The sequence below is a fragment of the Anomaloglossus baeobatrachus genome, unplaced genomic scaffold, assembly GCF_048569485.1.
Source record: "Anomaloglossus baeobatrachus isolate aAnoBae1 unplaced genomic scaffold, aAnoBae1.hap1 Scaffold_821, whole genome shotgun sequence".
NCBI classification, from domain to species: Eukaryota; Metazoa; Chordata; class Amphibia; order Anura; family Aromobatidae; genus Anomaloglossus; species Anomaloglossus baeobatrachus.
Genome location: NW_027445208.1, coordinates 65,419 through 81,289, shown reverse-complemented (window position 1 = coordinate 81,289; position 15,871 = coordinate 65,419). Strand labels below are relative to the sequence as shown.

The 15,871-nt window shown below is 46.4% G+C and overlaps 10 non-coding genes across 10 annotated transcripts; all 10 read right to left on the bottom strand.

The window, feature by feature from the left end:
* Window positions 1–1,127: 1,127 nt before the first annotated feature.
* LOC142288388 (U2 spliceosomal RNA) lies at window positions 1,128–1,318 on the bottom strand. The gene has a single exon (XR_012749164.1). It is a non-coding gene; the product is annotated as a U2 spliceosomal RNA (small nuclear RNA).
* Window positions 1,319–2,705: 1,387 nt separating this feature from the next.
* Window positions 2,706–2,896, bottom strand: LOC142288385 (U2 spliceosomal RNA). The gene has a single exon (XR_012749162.1). It is a non-coding gene; the product is annotated as a U2 spliceosomal RNA (small nuclear RNA).
* Window positions 2,897–4,283: 1,387 nt separating this feature from the next.
* Window positions 4,284–4,474, bottom strand: LOC142288384 (U2 spliceosomal RNA). The gene has a single exon (XR_012749161.1). It is a non-coding gene; the product is annotated as a U2 spliceosomal RNA (small nuclear RNA).
* Window positions 4,475–5,861: 1,387 nt separating this feature from the next.
* LOC142288383 (U2 spliceosomal RNA) lies at window positions 5,862–6,052 on the bottom strand. Its single transcript, XR_012749160.1, has one exon. It is a non-coding gene; the product is annotated as a U2 spliceosomal RNA (small nuclear RNA).
* Window positions 6,053–7,439: 1,387 nt separating this feature from the next.
* On the bottom strand, window positions 7,440–7,630 carry LOC142288382 (U2 spliceosomal RNA). Its single transcript, XR_012749159.1, has one exon. It is a non-coding gene; the product is annotated as a U2 spliceosomal RNA (small nuclear RNA).
* Window positions 7,631–9,017: 1,387 nt separating this feature from the next.
* Window positions 9,018–9,208, bottom strand: LOC142288381 (U2 spliceosomal RNA). Its single transcript, XR_012749158.1, has one exon. It is a non-coding gene; the product is annotated as a U2 spliceosomal RNA (small nuclear RNA).
* Window positions 9,209–10,595: 1,387 nt separating this feature from the next.
* Window positions 10,596–10,786, bottom strand: LOC142288380 (U2 spliceosomal RNA). The gene has a single exon (XR_012749157.1). It is a non-coding gene; the product is annotated as a U2 spliceosomal RNA (small nuclear RNA).
* Window positions 10,787–12,173: 1,387 nt separating this feature from the next.
* LOC142288379 (U2 spliceosomal RNA) lies at window positions 12,174–12,364 on the bottom strand. Its single transcript, XR_012749156.1, has one exon. It is a non-coding gene; the product is annotated as a U2 spliceosomal RNA (small nuclear RNA).
* Window positions 12,365–13,752: 1,388 nt separating this feature from the next.
* On the bottom strand, window positions 13,753–13,943 carry LOC142288378 (U2 spliceosomal RNA). Its single transcript, XR_012749155.1, has one exon. It is a non-coding gene; the product is annotated as a U2 spliceosomal RNA (small nuclear RNA).
* Window positions 13,944–15,330: 1,387 nt separating this feature from the next.
* LOC142288377 (U2 spliceosomal RNA) lies at window positions 15,331–15,521 on the bottom strand. The gene has a single exon (XR_012749154.1). It is a non-coding gene; the product is annotated as a U2 spliceosomal RNA (small nuclear RNA).
* Window positions 15,522–15,871: the final 350 nt, after the last annotated feature.

Below are 15,871 nucleotides of genomic sequence, written 5' to 3'. Positions count from 1 at the left end.
TACAAAAAGACGGACAGGACAGGTTGCCTGACTTTCCGTCACTGCCACCCTTTGCCATCCTTACCCGTAGAAAGCCCTTTCATCATCCCCAAACCCTAATCTTTTCCCTTTCCTTCCCAGCCCCCAAACCCTGCCCTCTGTACCTTTCTCACCACCCGCTTCCCTTCTCCTGTCATCCCCCTACCACCCGGGAAAAAAAGAGATTGCCCCCTCCTTCCACTAGCCCACCCTCCCACCCAAAGAACAACTTCTTCTGCGCAGCTTGTTTTCTAGGCAGCAGCGCTATTGTGATGTCATCGGGGGGCATTGTGACAAGCCGCCAGTGTTCCGTCTCTTCATGTTGTGCACAGTTCAAACGGAAAATACATCAACAGGCAGACTACAGAAAAGCTTACTATCAAAGGTTAGAGGGGGGCTTTCTCAGAGGGCTTTTTACAGTTTTTCTATTCCCAATTAGCCGTTTAAGTGTACTTATTGAAAGTAGTAATTCTTTCATAGGCCGCCCTTTCTTAGTATTTGACGTTCCTTATATTGCGGTATGAGGCTTCGCAGTAGGTTGCAAACATTCATCACCCATGACTGTCCCCAATTGAGCTCAGAAGCTCAATGTCTATCATGACCTCTCTTTTAGAATGTCCAAGAGCAAGCAAACTATTCCTCCAGGAGAGGGCGCCAACAGACTACTAAAGAGATCATCATTACTCAAAGAAAACCCCAAAAACCAATGCATGATAGGAATAAACAGGTAACTTTCTTTGGAGTGGAAGCGGAGAGATCGCACCAGATGCCAATTCTAGATGTTATCACACCTGTGGTCACTGCAGCAGCAGGTGAATCCACTTTGTCCAAAAGGGATCTATTCCATTCAATTGCAAATGATCTAGATAAGACAGAGAACTGCAGCACGGGGACATAGCCGAGTTGGTCAGGTTGAGTGGTGATGAGTTTGCTATTTGGATGAATAAAGAAAGTCAAAAGTGTGAAAGATAAAAAACAAAAGGAGGAAGTGTGAAAAGTGAATGGGCCAAATTGAGGTGCATATGAAGACGTATGCTTTCTTCCAATTCATTAAATCGGGCTAATATGAATCAGGTGAATTGAGTTCTGCTTTTGGAAACTGGGTTAAGAAGGGGTGCACCGTTCCTGGAGGTACTGCAATACCAGGTCAATGCGTGGAGTGGACAGAGCAAGCTCTTTTTCCATCTCCCTGTTCTAAAAATCCATTTAATATATGGTCCCCAGATAGGGGACGTATCAGATATTAAACTGATAAGAACAGATACTACACTTGATCTTAGCCAAAAGGCCGAGAAGCGATAACCAGAATTGGTTTGGGCCTCGAGTGGCACCCTGGCCTATGCCGGACACATCTTAGGGAGAGAGAGCGAGAGGGAGACAAACCCACGCCTACACAAGACATTTTGTCACCCAAGCCAACCCTTGAAAAGGCTGCTTTGCAGAGCCAAAACAAGAAGAATGGTGCGTTTTGCAGCCGCCGCCCACTGCAATGAATCTGAATAACTCCTCCTTTAGGGCGCAAGCAACTCCCCTCCCCCTTGCAGTCTTTCCAATTCACGATACAAAAAGACGGACAGGACAGGTTGCCTGACTTTCCGTCACTGCCACCCTTTGCCATCCTTACCCGTAGAAAGCCCTTTCATCATCCCCAAACCCTAATCTTTTCCCTTTCCTTCCCAGCCCCCAAACCCTGCCCTCTGTACCTTTCTCACCACCCGCTTCCCTTCTCCTGTCATCCCCCTACCACCCGGGAAAAAAAGAGATTGCCCCCTCCTTCCACTAGCCCACCCTCCCACCCAAAGAACAACTTCTTCTGCGCAGCTTGTTTTCTAGGCAGCAGCGCTATTGTGATGTCATCGGGGGGCATTGTGACAAGCCGCCAGTGTTCCGTCTCTTCATGTTGTGCACAGTTCAAACGGAAAATACATCAACAGGCAGACTACAGAAAAGCTTACTATCAAAGGTTAGAGGGGGGCTTTCTCAGAGGGCTTTTTACAGTTTTTCTATTCCCAATTAGCCGTTTAAGTGTACTTATTGAAAGTAGTAATTCTTTCATAGGCCGCCCTTTCTTAGTATTTGACGTTCCTTATATTGCGGTATGAGGCTTCGCAGTAGGTTGCAAACATTCATCACCCATGACTGTCCCCAATTGAGCTCAGAAGCTCAATGTCTATCATGACCTCTCTTTTAGAATGTCCAAGAGCAAGCAAACTATTCCTCCAGGAGAGGGCGCCAACAGACTACTAAAGAGATCATCATTACTCAAAGAAAACCCCAAAAACCAATGCATGATAGGAATAAACAGGTAACTTTCTTTGGAGTGGAAGCGGAGAGATCGCACCAGATGCCAATTCTAGATGTTATCACACCTGTGGTCACTGCAGCAGCAGGTGAATCCACTTTGTCCAAAAGGGATCTATTCCATTCAATTGCAAATGATCTAGATAAGACAGAGAACTGCAGCACGGGGACATAGCCGAGTTGGTCAGGTTGAGTGGTGATGAGTTTGCTATTTGGATGAATAAAGAAAGTCAAAAGTGTGAAAGATAAAAAACAAAAGGAGGAAGTGTGAAAAGTGAATGGGCCAAATTGAGGTGCATATGAAGACGTATGCTTTCTTCCAATTCATTAAATCGGGCTAATATGAATCAGGTGAATTGAGTTCTGCTTTTGGAAACTGGGTTAAGAAGGGGTGCACCGTTCCTGGAGGTACTGCAATACCAGGTCAATGCGTGGAGTGGACAGAGCAAGCTCTTTTTCCATCTCCCTGTTCTAAAAATCCATTTAATATATGGTCCCCAGATAGGGGACGTATCAGATATTAAACTGATAAGAACAGATACTACACTTGATCTTAGCCAAAAGGCCGAGAAGCGATAACCAGAATTGGTTTGGGCCTCGAGTGGCACCCTGGCCTATGCCGGACACATCTTAGGGAGAGAGAGCGAGAGGGAGACAAACCCACGCCTACACAAGACATTTTGTCACCCAAGCCAACCCTTGAAAAGGCTGCTTTGCAGAGCCAAAACAAGAAGAATGGTGCGTTTTGCAGCCGCCGCCCACTGCAATGAATCTGAATAACTCCTCCTTTAGGGCGCAAGCAACTCCCCTCCCCCTTGCAGTCTTTCCAATTCACGATACAAAAAGACGGACAGGACAGGTTGCCTGACTTTCCGTCACTGCCACCCTTTGCCATCCTTACCCGTAGAAAGCCCTTTCATCATCCCCAAACCCTAATCTTTTCCCTTTCCTTCCCAGCCCCCAAACCCTGCCCTCTGTACCTTTCTCACCACCCGCTTCCCTTCTCCTGTCATCCCCCTACCACCCGGGAAAAAAAGAGATTGCCCCCTCCTTCCACTAGCCCACCCTCCCACCCAAAGAACAACTTCTTCTGCGCAGCTTGTTTTCTAGGCAGCAGCGCTATTGTGATGTCATCGGGGGGCATTGTGACAAGCCGCCAGTGTTCCGTCTCTTCATGTTGTGCACAGTTCAAACGGAAAATACATCAACAGGCAGACTACAGAAAAGCTTACTATCAAAGGTTAGAGGGGGGCTTTCTCAGAGGGCTTTTTACAGTTTTTCTATTCCCAATTAGCCGTTTAAGTGTACTTATTGAAAGTAGTAATTCTTTCATAGGCCGCCCTTTCTTAGTATTTGACGTTCCTTATATTGCGGTATGAGGCTTCGCAGTAGGTTGCAAACATTCATCACCCATGACTGTCCCCAATTGAGCTCAGAAGCTCAATGTCTATCATGACCTCTCTTTTAGAATGTCCAAGAGCAAGCAAACTATTCCTCCAGGAGAGGGCGCCAACAGACTACTAAAGAGATCATCATTACTCAAAGAAAACCCCAAAAACCAATGCATGATAGGAATAAACAGGTAACTTTCTTTGGAGTGGAAGCGGAGAGATCGCACCAGATGCCAATTCTAGATGTTATCACACCTGTGGTCACTGCAGCAGCAGGTGAATCCACTTTGTCCAAAAGGGATCTATTCCATTCAATTGCAAATGATCTAGATAAGACAGAGAACTGCAGCACGGGGACATAGCCGAGTTGGTCAGGTTGAGTGGTGATGAGTTTGCTATTTGGATGAATAAAGAAAGTCAAAAGTGTGAAAGATAAAAAACAAAAGGAGGAAGTGTGAAAAGTGAATGGGCCAAATTGAGGTGCATATGAAGACGTATGCTTTCTTCCAATTCATTAAATCGGGCTAATATGAATCAGGTGAATTGAGTTCTGCTTTTGGAAACTGGGTTAAGAAGGGGTGCACCGTTCCTGGAGGTACTGCAATACCAGGTCAATGCGTGGAGTGGACAGAGCAAGCTCTTTTTCCATCTCCCTGTTCTAAAAATCCATTTAATATATGGTCCCCAGATAGGGGACGTATCAGATATTAAACTGATAAGAACAGATACTACACTTGATCTTAGCCAAAAGGCCGAGAAGCGATAACCAGAATTGGTTTGGGCCTCGAGTGGCACCCTGGCCTATGCCGGACACATCTTAGGGAGAGAGAGCGAGAGGGAGACAAACCCACGCCTACACAAGACATTTTGTCACCCAAGCCAACCCTTGAAAAGGCTGCTTTGCAGAGCCAAAACAAGAAGAATGGTGCGTTTTGCAGCCGCCGCCCACTGCAATGAATCTGAATAACTCCTCCTTTAGGGCGCAAGCAACTCCCCTCCCCCTTGCAGTCTTTCCAATTCACGATACAAAAAGACGGACAGGACAGGTTGCCTGACTTTCCGTCACTGCCACCCTTTGCCATCCTTACCCGTAGAAAGCCCTTTCATCATCCCCAAACCCTAATCTTTTCCCTTTCCTTCCCAGCCCCCAAACCCTGCCCTCTGTACCTTTCTCACCACCCGCTTCCCTTCTCCTGTCATCCCCCTACCACCCGGGAAAAAAAGAGATTGCCCCCTCCTTCCACTAGCCCACCCTCCCACCCAAAGAACAACTTCTTCTGCGCAGCTTGTTTTCTAGGCAGCAGCGCTATTGTGATGTCATCGGGGGGCATTGTGACAAGCCGCCAGTGTTCCGTCTCTTCATGTTGTGCACAGTTCAAACGGAAAATACATCAACAGGCAGACTACAGAAAAGCTTACTATCAAAGGTTAGAGGGGGGCTTTCTCAGAGGGCTTTTTACAGTTTTTCTATTCCCAATTAGCCGTTTAAGTGTACTTATTGAAAGTAGTAATTCTTTCATAGGCCGCCCTTTCTTAGTATTTGACGTTCCTTATATTGCGGTATGAGGCTTCGCAGTAGGTTGCAAACATTCATCACCCATGACTGTCCCCAATTGAGCTCAGAAGCTCAATGTCTATCATGACCTCTCTTTTAGAATGTCCAAGAGCAAGCAAACTATTCCTCCAGGAGAGGGCGCCAACAGACTACTAAAGAGATCATCATTACTCAAAGAAAACCCCAAAAACCAATGCATGATAGGAATAAACAGGTAACTTTCTTTGGAGTGGAAGCGGAGAGATCGCACCAGATGCCAATTCTAGATGTTATCACACCTGTGGTCACTGCAGCAGCAGGTGAATCCACTTTGTCCAAAAGGGATCTATTCCATTCAATTGCAAATGATCTAGATAAGACAGAGAACTGCAGCACGGGGACATAGCCGAGTTGGTCAGGTTGAGTGGTGATGAGTTTGCTATTTGGATGAATAAAGAAAGTCAAAAGTGTGAAAGATAAAAAACAAAAGGAGGAAGTGTGAAAAGTGAATGGGCCAAATTGAGGTGCATATGAAGACGTATGCTTTCTTCCAATTCATTAAATCGGGCTAATATGAATCAGGTGAATTGAGTTCTGCTTTTGGAAACTGGGTTAAGAAGGGGTGCACCGTTCCTGGAGGTACTGCAATACCAGGTCAATGCGTGGAGTGGACAGAGCAAGCTCTTTTTCCATCTCCCTGTTCTAAAAATCCATTTAATATATGGTCCCCAGATAGGGGACGTATCAGATATTAAACTGATAAGAACAGATACTACACTTGATCTTAGCCAAAAGGCCGAGAAGCGATAACCAGAATTGGTTTGGGCCTCGAGTGGCACCCTGGCCTATGCCGGACACATCTTAGGGAGAGAGAGCGAGAGGGAGACAAACCCACGCCTACACAAGACATTTTGTCACCCAAGCCAACCCTTGAAAAGGCTGCTTTGCAGAGCCAAAACAAGAAGAATGGTGCGTTTTGCAGCCGCCGCCCACTGCAATGAATCTGAATAACTCCTCCTTTAGGGCGCAAGCAACTCCCCTCCCCCTTGCAGTCTTTCCAATTCACGATACAAAAAGACGGACAGGACAGGTTGCCTGACTTTCCGTCACTGCCACCCTTTGCCATCCTTACCCGTAGAAAGCCCTTTCATCATCCCCAAACCCTAATCTTTTCCCTTTCCTTCCCAGCCCCCAAACCCTGCCCTCTGTACCTTTCTCACCACCCGCTTCCCTTCTCCTGTCATCCCCCTACCACCCGGGAAAAAAAGAGATTGCCCCCTCCTTCCACTAGCCCACCCTCCCACCCAAAGAACAACTTCTTCTGCGCAGCTTGTTTTCTAGGCAGCAGCGCTATTGTGATGTCATCGGGGGGCATTGTGACAAGCCGCCAGTGTTCCGTCTCTTCATGTTGTGCACAGTTCAAACGGAAAATACATCAACAGGCAGACTACAGAAAAGCTTACTATCAAAGGTTAGAGGGGGGCTTTCTCAGAGGGCTTTTTACAGTTTTTCTATTCCCAATTAGCCGTTTAAGTGTACTTATTGAAAGTAGTAATTCTTTCATAGGCCGCCCTTTCTTAGTATTTGACGTTCCTTATATTGCGGTATGAGGCTTCGCAGTAGGTTGCAAACATTCATCACCCATGACTGTCCCCAATTGAGCTCAGAAGCTCAATGTCTATCATGACCTCTCTTTTAGAATGTCCAAGAGCAAGCAAACTATTCCTCCAGGAGAGGGCGCCAACAGACTACTAAAGAGATCATCATTACTCAAAGAAAACCCCAAAAACCAATGCATGATAGGAATAAACAGGTAACTTTCTTTGGAGTGGAAGCGGAGAGATCGCACCAGATGCCAATTCTAGATGTTATCACACCTGTGGTCACTGCAGCAGCAGGTGAATCCACTTTGTCCAAAAGGGATCTATTCCATTCAATTGCAAATGATCTAGATAAGACAGAGAACTGCAGCACGGGGACATAGCCGAGTTGGTCAGGTTGAGTGGTGATGAGTTTGCTATTTGGATGAATAAAGAAAGTCAAAAGTGTGAAAGATAAAAAACAAAAGGAGGAAGTGTGAAAAGTGAATGGGCCAAATTGAGGTGCATATGAAGACGTATGCTTTCTTCCAATTCATTAAATCGGGCTAATATGAATCAGGTGAATTGAGTTCTGCTTTTGGAAACTGGGTTAAGAAGGGGTGCACCGTTCCTGGAGGTACTGCAATACCAGGTCAATGCGTGGAGTGGACAGAGCAAGCTCTTTTTCCATCTCCCTGTTCTAAAAATCCATTTAATATATGGTCCCCAGATAGGGGACGTATCAGATATTAAACTGATAAGAACAGATACTACACTTGATCTTAGCCAAAAGGCCGAGAAGCGATAACCAGAATTGGTTTGGGCCTCGAGTGGCACCCTGGCCTATGCCGGACACATCTTAGGGAGAGAGAGCGAGAGGGAGACAAACCCACGCCTACACAAGACATTTTGTCACCCAAGCCAACCCTTGAAAAGGCTGCTTTGCAGAGCCAAAACAAGAAGAATGGTGCGTTTTGCAGCCGCCGCCCACTGCAATGAATCTGAATAACTCCTCCTTTAGGGCGCAAGCAACTCCCCTCCCCCTTGCAGTCTTTCCAATTCACGATACAAAAAGACGGACAGGACAGGTTGCCTGACTTTCCGTCACTGCCACCCTTTGCCATCCTTACCCGTAGAAAGCCCTTTCATCATCCCCAAACCCTAATCTTTTCCCTTTCCTTCCCAGCCCCCAAACCCTGCCCTCTGTACCTTTCTCACCACCCGCTTCCCTTCTCCTGTCATCCCCCTACCACCCGGGAAAAAAAGAGATTGCCCCCTCCTTCCACTAGCCCACCCTCCCACCCAAAGAACAACTTCTTCTGCGCAGCTTGTTTTCTAGGCAGCAGCGCTATTGTGATGTCATCGGGGGGCATTGTGACAAGCCGCCAGTGTTCCGTCTCTTCATGTTGTGCACAGTTCAAACGGAAAATACATCAACAGGCAGACTACAGAAAAGCTTACTATCAAAGGTTAGAGGGGGGCTTTCTCAGAGGGCTTTTTACAGTTTTTCTATTCCCAATTAGCCGTTTAAGTGTACTTATTGAAAGTAGTAATTCTTTCATAGGCCGCCCTTTCTTAGTATTTGACGTTCCTTATATTGCGGTATGAGGCTTCGCAGTAGGTTGCAAACATTCATCACCCATGACTGTCCCCAATTGAGCTCAGAAGCTCAATGTCTATCATGACCTCTCTTTTAGAATGTCCAAGAGCAAGCAAACTATTCCTCCAGGAGAGGGCGCCAACAGACTACTAAAGAGATCATCATTACTCAAAGAAAACCCCAAAAACCAATGCATGATAGGAATAAACAGGTAACTTTCTTTGGAGTGGAAGCGGAGAGATCGCACCAGATGCCAATTCTAGATGTTATCACACCTGTGGTCACTGCAGCAGCAGGTGAATCCACTTTGTCCAAAAGGGATCTATTCCATTCAATTGCAAATGATCTAGATAAGACAGAGAACTGCAGCACGGGGACATAGCCGAGTTGGTCAGGTTGAGTGGTGATGAGTTTGCTATTTGGATGAATAAAGAAAGTCAAAAGTGTGAAAGATAAAAAACAAAAGGAGGAAGTGTGAAAAGTGAATGGGCCAAATTGAGGTGCATATGAAGACGTATGCTTTCTTCCAATTCATTAAATCGGGCTAATATGAATCAGGTGAATTGAGTTCTGCTTTTGGAAACTGGGTTAAGAAGGGGTGCACCGTTCCTGGAGGTACTGCAATACCAGGTCAATGCGTGGAGTGGACAGAGCAAGCTCTTTTTCCATCTCCCTGTTCTAAAAATCCATTTAATATATGGTCCCCAGATAGGGGACGTATCAGATATTAAACTGATAAGAACAGATACTACACTTGATCTTAGCCAAAAGGCCGAGAAGCGATAACCAGAATTGGTTTGGGCCTCGAGTGGCACCCTGGCCTATGCCGGACACATCTTAGGGAGAGAGAGCGAGAGGGAGACAAACCCACGCCTACACAAGACATTTTGTCACCCAAGCCAACCCTTGAAAAGGCTGCTTTGCAGAGCCAAAACAAGAAGAATGGTGCGTTTTGCAGCCGCCGCCCACTGCAATGAATCTGAATAACTCCTCCTTTAGGGCGCAAGCAACTCCCCTCCCCCTTGCAGTCTTTCCAATTCACGATACAAAAAGACGGACAGGACAGGTTGCCTGACTTTCCGTCACTGCCACCCTTTGCCATCCTTACCCGTAGAAAGCCCTTTCATCATCCCCAAACCCTAATCTTTTCCCTTTCCTTCCCAGCCCCCAAACCCTGCCCTCTGTACCTTTCTCACCACCCGCTTCCCTTCTCCTGTCATCCCCCTACCACCCGGGAAAAAAAGAGATTGCCCCCTCCTTCCACTAGCCCACCCTCCCACCCAAAGAACAACTTCTTCTGCGCAGCTTGTTTTCTAGGCAGCAGCGCTATTGTGATGTCATCGGGGGGCATTGTGACAAGCCGCCAGTGTTCCGTCTCTTCATGTTGTGCACAGTTCAAACGGAAAATACATCAACAGGCAGACTACAGAAAAGCTTACTATCAAAGGTTAGAGGGGGGCTTTCTCAGAGGGCTTTTTACAGTTTTTCTATTCCCAATTAGCCGTTTAAGTGTACTTATTGAAAGTAGTAATTCTTTCATAGGCCGCCCTTTCTTAGTATTTGACGTTCCTTATATTGCGGTATGAGGCTTCGCAGTAGGTTGCAAACATTCATCACCCATGACTGTCCCCAATTGAGCTCAGAAGCTCAATGTCTATCATGACCTCTCTTTTAGAATGTCCAAGAGCAAGCAAACTATTCCTCCAGGAGAGGGCGCCAACAGACTACTAAAGAGATCATCATTACTCAAAGAAAACCCCAAAAACCAATGCATGATAGGAATAAACAGGTAACTTTCTTTGGAGTGGAAGCGGAGAGATCGCACCAGATGCCAATTCTAGATGTTATCACACCTGTGGTCACTGCAGCAGCAGGTGAATCCACTTTGTCCAAAAGGGATCTATTCCATTCAATTGCAAATGATCTAGATAAGACAGAGAACTGCAGCACGGGGACATAGCCGAGTTGGTCAGGTTGAGTGGTGATGAGTTTGCTATTTGGATGAATAAAGAAAGTCAAAAGTGTGAAAGATAAAAAACAAAAGGAGGAAGTGTGAAAAGTGAATGGGCCAAATTGAGGTGCATATGAAGACGTATGCTTTCTTCCAATTCATTAAATCGGGCTAATATGAATCAGGTGAATTGAGTTCTGCTTTTGGAAACTGGGTTAAGAAGGGGTGCACCGTTCCTGGAGGTACTGCAATACCAGGTCAATGCGTGGAGTGGACAGAGCAAGCTCTTTTTCCATCTCCCTGTTCTAAAAATCCATTTAATATATGGTCCCCAGATAGGGGACGTATCAGATATTAAACTGATAAGAACAGATACTACACTTGATCTTAGCCAAAAGGCCGAGAAGCGATAACCAGAATTGGTTTGGGCCTCGAGTGGCACCCTGGCCTATGCCGGACACATCTTAGGGAGAGAGAGCGAGAGGGAGACAAACCCACGCCTACACAAGACATTTTGTCACCCAAGCCAACCCTTGAAAAGGCTGCTTTGCAGAGCCAAAACAAGAAGAATGGTGCGTTTTGCAGCCGCCGCCCACTGCAATGAATCTGAATAACTCCTCCTTTAGGGCGCAAGCAACTCCCCTCCCCCTTGCAGTCTTTCCAATTCACGATACAAAAAGACGGACAGGACAGGTTGCCTGACTTTCCGTCACTGCCACCCTTTGCCATCCTTACCCGTAGAAAGCCCTTTCATCATCCCCAAACCCTAATCTTTTCCCTTTCCTTCCCAGCCCCCAAACCCTGCCCTCTGTACCTTTCTCACCACCCGCTTCCCTTCTCCTGTCATCCCCCTACCACCCGGGAAAAAAAGAGATTGCCCCCTCCTTCCACTAGCCCACCCTCCCACCCAAAGAACAACTTCTTCTGCGCAGCTTGTTTTCTAGGCAGCAGCGCTATTGTGATGTCATCGGGGGGCATTGTGACAAGCCGCCAGTGTTCCGTCTCTTCATGTTGTGCACAGTTCAAACGGAAAATACATCAACAGGCAGACTACAGAAAAGCTTACTATCAAAGGTTAGAGGGGGGCTTTCTCAGAGGGCTTTTTACAGTTTTTCTATTCCCAATTAGCCGTTTAAGTGTACTTATTGAAAGTAGTAATTCTTTCATAGGCCGCCCTTTCTTAGTATTTGACGTTCCTTATATTGCGGTATGAGGCTTCGCAGTAGGTTGCAAACATTCATCACCCATGACTGTCCCCAATTGAGCTCAGAAGCTCAATGTCTATCATGACCTCTCTTTTAGAATGTCCAAGAGCAAGCAAACTATTCCTCCAGGAGAGGGCGCCAACAGACTACTAAAGAGATCATCATTACTCAAAGAAAACCCCAAAAACCAATGCATGATAGGAATAAACAGGTAACTTTCTTTGGAGTGGAAGCGGAGAGATCGCACCAGATGCCAATTCTAGATGTTATCACACCTGTGGTCACTGCAGCAGCAGGTGAATCCACTTTGTCCAAAAGGGATCTATTCCATTCAATTGCAAATGATCTAGATAAGACAGAGAACTGCAGCACGGGGACATAGCCGAGTTGGTCAGGTTGAGTGGTGATGAGTTTGCTATTTGGATGAATAAAGAAAGTCAAAAGTGTGAAAGATAAAAAACAAAAGGAGGAAGTGTGAAAAGTGAATGGGCCAAATTGAGGTGCATATGAAGACGTATGCTTTCTTCCAATTCATTAAATCGGGCTAATATGAATCAGGTGAATTGAGTTCTGCTTTTGGAAACTGGGTTAAGAAGGGGTGCACCGTTCCTGGAGGTACTGCAATACCAGGTCAATGCGTGGAGTGGACAGAGCAAGCTCTTTTTCCATCTCCCTGTTCTAAAAATCCATTTAATATATGGTCCCCAGATAGGGGACGTATCAGATATTAAACTGATAAGAACAGATACTACACTTGATCTTAGCCAAAAGGCCGAGAAGCGATAACCAGAATTGGTTTGGGCCTCGAGTGGCACCCTGGCCTATGCCGGACACATCTTAGGGAGAGAGAGCGAGAGGGAGACAAACCCACGCCTACACAAGACATTTTGTCACCCAAGCCAACCCTTGAAAAGGCTGCTTTGCAGAGCCAAAACAAGAAGAATGGTGCGTTTTGCAGCCGCCGCCCACTGCAATGAATCTGAATAACTCCTCCTTTAGGGCGCAAGCAACTCCCCTCCCCCTTGCAGTCTTTCCAATTCACGATACAAAAAGACGGACAGGACAGGTTGCCTGACTTTCCGTCACTGCCACCCTTTGCCATCCTTACCCGTAGAAAGCCCTTTCATCATCCCCAAACCCTAATCTTTTCCCTTTCCTTCCCAGCCCCCAAACCCTGCCCTCTGTACCTTTCTCACCACCCGCTTCCCTTCTCCTGTCATCCCCCTACCACCCGGGAAAAAAAGAGATTGCCCCCTCCTTCCACTAGCCCACCCTCCCACCCAAAGAACAACTTCTTCTGCGCAGCTTGTTTTCTAGGCAGCAGCGCTATTGTGATGTCATCGGGGGGCATTGTGACAAGCCGCCAGTGTTCCGTCTCTTCATGTTGTGCACAGTTCAAACGGAAAATACATCAACAGGCAGACTACAGAAAAGCTTACTATCAAAGGTTAGAGGGGGGCTTTCTCAGAGGGCTTTTTACAGTTTTTCTATTCCCAATTAGCCGTTTAAGTGTACTTATTGAAAGTAGTAATTCTTTCATAGGCCGCCCTTTCTTAGTATTTGACGTTCCTTATATTGCGGTATGAGGCTTCGCAGTAGGTTGCAAACATTCATCACCCATGACTGTCCCCAATTGAGCTCAGAAGCTCAATGTCTATCATGACCTCTCTTTTAGAATGTCCAAGAGCAAGCAAACTATTCCTCCAGGAGAGGGCGCCAACAGACTACTAAAGAGATCATCATTACTCAAAGAAAACCCCAAAAACCAATGCATGATAGGAATAAACAGGTAACTTTCTTTGGAGTGGAAGCGGAGAGATCGCACCAGATGCCAATTCTAGATGTTATCACACCTGTGGTCACTGCAGCAGCAGGTGAATCCACTTTGTCCAAAAGGGATCTATTCCATTCAATTGCAAATGATCTAGATAAGACAGAGAACTGCAGCACGGGGACATAGCCGAGTTGGTCAGGTTGAGTGGTGATGAGTTTGCTATTTGGATGAATAAAGAAAGTCAAAAGTGTGAAAGATAAAAAAACAAAAGGAGGAAGTGTGAAAAGTGAATGGGCCAAATTGAGGTGCATATGAAGACGTATGCTTTCTTCCAATTCATTAAATCGGGCTAATATGAATCAGGTGAATTGAGTTCTGCTTTTGGAAACTGGGTTAAGAAGGGGTGCACCGTTCCTGGAGGTACTGCAATACCAGGTCAATGCGTGGAGTGGACAGAGCAAGCTCTTTTTCCATCTCCCTGTTCTAAAAATCCATTTAATATATGGTCCCCAGATAGGGGACGTATCAGATATTAAACTGATAAGAACAGATACTACACTTGATCTTAGCCAAAAGGCCGAGAAGCGATAACCAGAATTGGTTTGGGCCTCGAGTGGCACCCTGGCCTATGCCGGACACATCTTAGGGAGAGAGAGCGAGAGGGAGACAAACCCACGCCTACACAAGACATTTTGTCACCCAAGCCAACCCTTGAAAAGGCTGCTTTGCAGAGCCAAAACAAGAAGAATGGTGCGTTTTGCAGCCGCCGCCCACTGCAATGAATCTGAATAACTCCTCCTTTAGGGCGCAAGCAACTCCCCTCCCCCTTGCAGTCTTTCCAATTCACGATACAAAAAGACGGACAGGACAGGTTGCCTGACTTTCCGTCACTGCCACCCTTTGCCATCCTTACCCGTAGAAAGCCCTTTCATCATCCCCAAACCCTAATCTTTTCCCTTTCCTTCCCAGCCCCCAAACCCTGCCCTCTGTACCTTTCTCACCACCCGCTTCCCTTCTCCTGTCATCCCCCTACCACCCGGGAAAAAAAGAGATTGCCCCCTCCTTCCACTAGCCCACCCTCCCACCCAAAGAACAACTTCTTCTGCGCAGCTTGTTTTCTAGGCAGCAGCGCTATTGTGATGTCATCGGGGGGCATTGTGACAAGCCGCCAGTGTTCCGTCTCTTCATGTTGTGCACAGTTCAAACGGAAAATACATCAACAGGCAGACTACAGAAAAGCTTACTATCAAAGGTTAGAGGGGGGCTTTCTCAGAGGGCTTTTTACAGTTTTTCTATTCCCAATTAGCCGTTTAAGTGTACTTATTGAAAGTAGTAATTCTTTCATAGGCCGCCCTTTCTTAGTATTTGACGTTCCTTATATTGCGGTATGAGGCTTCGCAGTAGGTTGCAAACATTCATCACCCATGACTGTCCCCAATTGAGCTCAGAAGCTCAATGTCTATCATGACCTCTCTTTTAGAATGTCCAAGAGCAAGCAAACTATTCCTCCAGGAGAGGGCGCCAACAGACTACTAAAGAGATCATCATTACTCAAAGAAAACCCCAAAAACCAATGCATGATAGGAATAAACAGGTAACTTTCTTTGGAGTGGAAGCGGAGAGATCGCACCAGATGCCAATTCTAGATGTTATCACACCTGTGGTCACTGCAGCAGCAGGTGAATCCACTTTGTCCAAAAGGGATCTATTCCATTCAATTGCAAATGATCTAGATAAGACAGAGAACTGCAGCACGGGGACATAGCCGAGTTGGTCAGGTTGAGTGGTGATGAGTTTGCTATTTGGATGAATAAAGAAAGTCAAAAGTGTGAAAGATAAAAAACAAAAGGAGGAAGTGTGAAAAGTGAATGGGCCAAATTGAGGTGCATATGAAGACGTATGCTTTCTTCCAATTCATTAAATCGGGCTAATATGAATCAGGTGAATTGAGTTCTGCTTTTGGAAACTGGGTTAAGAAGGGGTGCACCGTTCCTGGAGGTACTGCAATACCAGGTCAATGCGTGGAGTGGACAGAGCAAGCTCTTTTTCCATCTCCCTGTTCTAAAAATCCATTTAATATATGGTCCCCAGATAGGGGACGTATCAGATATTAAACTGATAAGAACAGATACTACACTTGATCTTAGCCAAAAGGCCGAGAAGCGATAACCAGAATTGGTTTGGGCCTCGAGTGGCACCCTGGCCTATGCCGGACACATCTTAGGGAGAGAGAGCGAGAGGGAGACAAACCCACGCCTACACAAGACATTTTGTCACCCAAGCCAACCCTTGAAAAGGCTGCTTTGCAGAGCCAAAACAAGAAGAATGGTGCGTTTTGCAGCCGCCGCCCACTGCAATGAATCTGAATAACTCCTCCTTTAGGGCGCAAGCAACTCCCCTCCCCCTTGCAGTCTTTCCAATTCACGATACAAAAAGACGGACAGGACAGGTTGCCTGACTTTCCGTCACTGCCACCCTTTGCCATCCTTACCCGTAGAAAGCCCTTTCATCATCCCC